The sequence below is a fragment of the Helianthus annuus genome, chromosome 11, assembly GCF_002127325.2.
Source record: "Helianthus annuus cultivar XRQ/B chromosome 11, HanXRQr2.0-SUNRISE, whole genome shotgun sequence".
NCBI classification, from domain to species: Eukaryota; Viridiplantae; Streptophyta; class Magnoliopsida; order Asterales; family Asteraceae; genus Helianthus; species Helianthus annuus.
The window spans coordinates 97,605,454-97,611,063 of record NC_035443.2 but is presented as its reverse complement, the minus strand read 5'-3'; the positions used below and the strand labels follow the sequence as shown (position 1 = coordinate 97,611,063).

General features: G+C 41.1%; 1 non-coding gene across 1 annotated transcript; it reads left to right on the top strand.

The window, feature by feature from the left end:
* The first annotated feature begins 5,147 nt into the window (after positions 1 to 5,147).
* LOC118484499 lies at positions 5,148 to 5,254 on the top strand. Its single transcript, XR_004873610.1, has one exon. It is a non-coding gene; the product is annotated as a small nucleolar RNA R71 (small nucleolar RNA).
* The last annotated feature ends 356 nt before the right edge of the window (positions 5,255 to 5,610 follow it).

The window sequence follows — 5,610 nt, the reverse complement described above, 5'->3', positions numbered from 1 at the left end:
AGAATGTTAACATCTCCAAAAACAAAAGCAGAGGTACATGAGCAGAATTTAGCAGATGACACTGCTCCTCAGGTATCGGCTGCTGAGCCCACTGCTCCAGGTGATCATAGCAGCACACCACTGCTTTGAAACTGATGCGTGCTAGTGTGTATATGTTTTAGATGTATATTTTAAGCCCTTTTTACACTTTTAGCCAAGTTTTAAATTTATAAAACACGATATTCACTAACACTAAACACACATATGGGCAAGTGCACCCATCGTGGACGTAGTATAGAGTTGGTAAGATACCGAGGTCGTCCAAGGACACAAGAACTTTTAGTACCGGTTTATCCTCAACGTCTAACCAAATCAAAATGTTAGAAAAGATTTTTAAACTAAGAAAATAAAAACTAACTAAATGCTGAAAAATAAAAATAAAAATAAAAACAGATAGACAAGATGAATCACTTGGATCCGACTCATGTATTAGTATAACCTTTGATTATTTTCGCACTTTTGCACTTATTTAAGAGATTATCTTAGTTATTGTAGTAGGCCCCTCTTTTGACGGCGACGTTACCCTCAACCCAGTAGTTTGAGTCAGCAAGGATACAATCCTAAAGGGTCGGATTATTGAAAGATAGTGAATTAAGTTATTAATGCAAATTATGGTAGGCCCCTCTTTTGGAGGTGACGTTACCCTCGACTAAGTAGTCTGAGTCAGCAGGGATACAGTCCTAAATAGCCGGGTTATAGTATAAATAGTAGTTAACTTATGAGAGGGTCAAAGAGTTTGGATCCCCGCCATCCAATACCTATGTGCATTGAAGGAGATCCTACTAAATTTGACTCAGGTCCCTTGCAGGACCTCTAAACGCTGAACAAGGGTAAGACCCTTACCAAACCGTTCCCTTAACCCCCGACCAGGTAGCCAACATACCTCCATATAGACCGTGGAGATATGAATGGTGAAAATCTTTTATTTTATACTAAACACTTGTCTTCACCAAGTGATGTAAGAGACTTAGGCAACTAGTTATTAAAGTCATTAATACAAAACCAAATAAAAAGTGCAAAAGATTAAAAATAAAAAGTATTATACTAAACACTTGTCTTCACCAAGTGATGTAAGAGACTTAGGCAAACATGGCCTTGATTGTCAAGAACTCTTACGATCAATCTTGGATCCCGAGACGACTCACACACTCTATGATGGACAATGGATGATGGTGGTGGATGATGGTGTTATGGTGGTGGTGGGTGGTGGATGAAGTGTGAGAGAGGTGGTGTGCCAAGGGATAAGTTGCAATGAAACCAAACACTCCTATTTATAGGCTGAACAGAAGGCTGGGCACGGCCCCGTGCCTGTCTGACATTCTCTCTCTTCATTAATTGTAATTCGCAATTACAATTAATGCGCCTGCAGTACTTTCGCCACGCCCCCGTGTTCGCTGGGCACGGCCCCGTGGTGGGCAATAGAAGCTTCTATAGGTTTGTCTCTTCTGCTGCTTCTTGGGCATGGCCCCGTGCTGGCTGAGCACGGGGCGTGTTCAGTCTTCGGCCTTCTCTGTTTTGCTTGGGAGGATGCTGTTGAGGGGTCGGGCAATCCACTTATGTTCCTTTTCTTGTATTTATGTTAGATTTAGCTGTCTTTTTGCTTCTTTTGTTAATTTGAGCTCATTTAATCCTGAAAATACAAAAGGAAGACAAAAACACTCTTTTTCCAACATTAGTACTTAAAAAGGGTTAGTTTTATGCCTCATTTGATGTAATTTATATGTTGCATTTTACACACATAAAATACCCCCACACTTGAATTTTTGCTTGTCCTCAAGCAAAACTCTTTAATATGTGGCTTACACTCCCAAATGGAATGGGTAGAAGAGAAGGTTTTGGCTTGTCATAGAGTGCCGGGAATCCAAGATCTTTATTGGGTTTTATTTTTATTTATTTACAATCCTATTAGTTATGATTTATTTAGAACGTTTCATAAGAGAAATTACTTATTTGGGCATAACGTGCCTTTTTAAATTTCCATTTATATACAAGTTCACATACCTCACGGGGGAAATCACTCACACTCGGCCGAAGGTGTATTTTTAGTGAATCACTCGAGAGCGGCATGGAACTTATTCCTACCATAGGCTTGCCAAGCAATCAATCCTCCTCCTTTTTAACTTTTTACCTTTGTAAATATCAAGAGGACTTTTTGGGTAAAGGCTTGGGCTAAAGGTGTGTAGTTGGGTTAGTGGTTAGTAGAAAGGGCGAAAAGAGTAAAAAGCGTCGGTTTTCGTAAAACATTTTGTTTTAGTGACTTTTTATTCTCAATGAAGTATTTCTTCAAACAAGCTTTTTAGGAGCTTTGTTTGTTTATTTCTAACTTCATTGTAAAATTCTCTTCTCTTTTTTTTTAGTCACACGAAAACCGAGCTTGTTACTAAAATAAAGGGAAAAATAAAAATGGTTTTTGGTGGGTAAAAAGGGTTTTGGGTTTTAATAAATGAAAAGGTTTAGGCTCAAAGGGGTTAACTAGGGGGAGTTTTTGGGTAGGTGAAAAGAAAAATAAAAATAATGGTTTTGAAAGGAAAAAGGGTTAGTCCTAATGCCTCCATCATTTACTTACTTGGGTTTAAGTTGGTAAGGACCGGGAATGAATTGTCGTGGCAAGTTCTAGAGTCGTAAGAACCAAGCGGCTATTCACACAAGAAACGAAAAATGAGCATTTAGCGTAAAGATGTATATTTGTATGCTCAATAAAGGCTCAAAACTCACTTTTTGTGGGAATGGGTTTTTCTATGTGATCAAGTATATATAATCGAATTTTAACTAAGCTTGTCATGCCATTTCATAATTTTCTTATGTTGGTTCTTTTTATCACGACGCTATCGGTTGTAAATTTGTAAAAATATAACCTTGTTAGTCTTAGAATTCCCAACTTAAACTTTAGACAAGTAAAAAATGAAAATTTTTTGAAAAAAAATTTGGGATGATTAGCGGTTCCAATAGAGTTTTGTGTAAGGCTTGTTATTAGGACTTGCAAAATTCAAGGTTTTAGCATCCCCCCCACACTTAAATTACACATTGTCCTCAATGTGTCCCAAAAAATAAATTTTTAGGTTGATTGAATGTGTAACATGGTGTTAAAAGCAAAAATTTATGTTACTGGCAGTCTGGACACGGCCCCGTGGGGACCGGGCACGGCCCCATGTTCAGGTGCCAGTAACGATAATTAAAGAAAAGAAACAGAAGCCTGGACACGGGGGCGTGTCTGGTGAACACGACCCGTGTCCAGTTACCTGAACTGGGCATTTTTCCGCAGGGTGTTAAGCACGGGGCTGTGTGGGCTGGGCACGGCCCATGCTGAACCTACTATAACGGAGAAATTATTGACGTGTGGCCTTGTTCTTGTGCATGGGGCCATGTTTCTCATTTCCCTTATAATCCTTTACCACCATGAGTGTGTTTTATTCTTGCAAATTAAAGCTAAAAGATTAAACTAAACTAAGGATAGTTCCGCGGAATGCCTCCGTGGTGCGCCACGTTTATAAGGGTCCTTGGCTAGACCCAATGTGAGGTTATATATTTCCTGAGTGGGATGTTAGGCATCCCATGTTGCACCGTCGGAGAGCAGCATCCAAACTCGAATCAATAACCTTCATGTAGTAGACCGGGTCATCGTCCTCTATTCTCTTCCCAACCCCGAACTTTACTTCATCATCCCCGTACCTTAAGGTGAGCGTTCCGTCATTCATGTCTACCACTGCTTGTGCGGTGGCGAGAAATGGTCTCCCTAGTATGAGGGGGACTTCGGTGTCTTCTTCTATATCGAGTATAACAAAGTCGGCCGGGTAGACAAATTTGTTTACCTTTACTAGGATATTTTCGATGACACCTTGCGGGAATTTGACGGATCGATCAGCAAGTTGTATGCTCATTTTTGTAGGACTCGTTGTTCCTAGGCCGAGTCTTTTGAACATTGATGAGGGCATGAGGTTAATGCTAGCCCCAAGGTCGGCTAGTGCATTACGAACGGGGGAGTCCCCGATCGAGCAAGGAATCGTGAAGCTTCCGGGATCGATTTTCTTTTGGGGGAGTTTGTTGAGTACGAGGGCAGAGCATTCTTCGCCTAAGTTAACTAATTGCAAGGTTTCAATTGTCTTTTTATGAGTGAGGAAGTCCCTCATGAACTTAGAATATTTGGGCATTTGGGTTAGGACATCAATAAAAGGAATATTGACATGCAATTGTTTTAGTAGACTTTCGAATTTTGAGAATTGCTCATTGGTCTTTTGACGGATTAACCTACCGGGGTACGGAACTCGAGGAGCCTTGGTAGGTTCTGGTGATGGAGGGGAACCCTTTTCTTGTAGAGGTGGTGGTATAGTCTCCTCTGTAGGCGGTGGCACTTCCGTAGGCCCCACGGTGCGGCTTCGTAATGTGATGAGATGAACTTGCGCTTTTGGGTTTGTTTCGGTATTGCTTGGTAATGCGCCTTGTGGTCTCTCGGAAAAATTTTGGGCTAGTTGACTTAATTGTTTTTCTAGGTTTTGAATACTAGCTTGTTGATTTCTAAAATTTGATTCTAATTGTAGAAACCTTTCCGAGTTTTTCTTTTCAGTGTCGGAGATGAGGCGAGATATAGTATCTTCAAGCCTTTCTCGTCCACCTTGTTGTTGAGGGAAATTTTGTGACTCATTTCTTGGTTGTTGAAAGTTTGTTCGTTGGTTTTGTTGGTTACTACTATTGCCGGGTTCTCTCCAACCAAGGTTAGGGTGATTTCGCCATCCTTGGTTGTAGGTGCCCGTTGGAGGACCCGACGGCCTGTTTCTTTCATATAACTCCAATTTTCATGTGGCCCACCACACCCTTCACAAGCCATAACCGAGACTGTTTTTGTGATTTCCAATTTTTTTATTTTCGAAGAAAGGGCCTCGATTTGGGCTTGTAAAGAAGTGCTTTCATCAACCTTATGGGCGCCCGGGGCAATAGATTTATTGCCTCGGGGAGTGTGCCACTGAAAATTGGTTTGAGCAATTTCCTCAATTTGATTATATATTTCATGCGGGCGGCGATTATCTAAAAGTCCCCCGGAGCTAGAGTCAAGTGTCTGCCTTGTGTGTGGCAACAACCCATTATAGAAAGTGGATACTTGTTGCCATATCGCAAGGCCGTGATGTGGACACTTTCGCAATAGCTCCTTGAACCTTTCCCAAGTTTCATATAAGGATTCCCCGTCCTCTTGTGAATATGTATTAATTTCAGTCATTAATTTAGCCGTTTTAGCGGGAGGGAAATACTTATATAGAAATTTTTGGGCTAGTTCATCCTAGGTGTTTACCGATCCAGATGGGAGGGCGTTAAGCCAAGCTTTTGCTCGGTCTTTTAGTGAGAAAGAAACATTCGAAGGCGGATGGCGTCATTTGATGCTCCATTGATCCGAAATGTATCACATATTTCTAAGAAATTAGTAATATGTAGATGGGGATCCTCGTCCGCAAGCCCATGAAAGGTTGCGGAGTTTTGAAGCATCTGTATCAAATGCGGCCGAAGTTCGAAGTTATTGGCTTCAACATTCGGTGCGTTGATAGTGGCGCCGAGATTACCTACGGTGGGTCGTAGATAATCTAT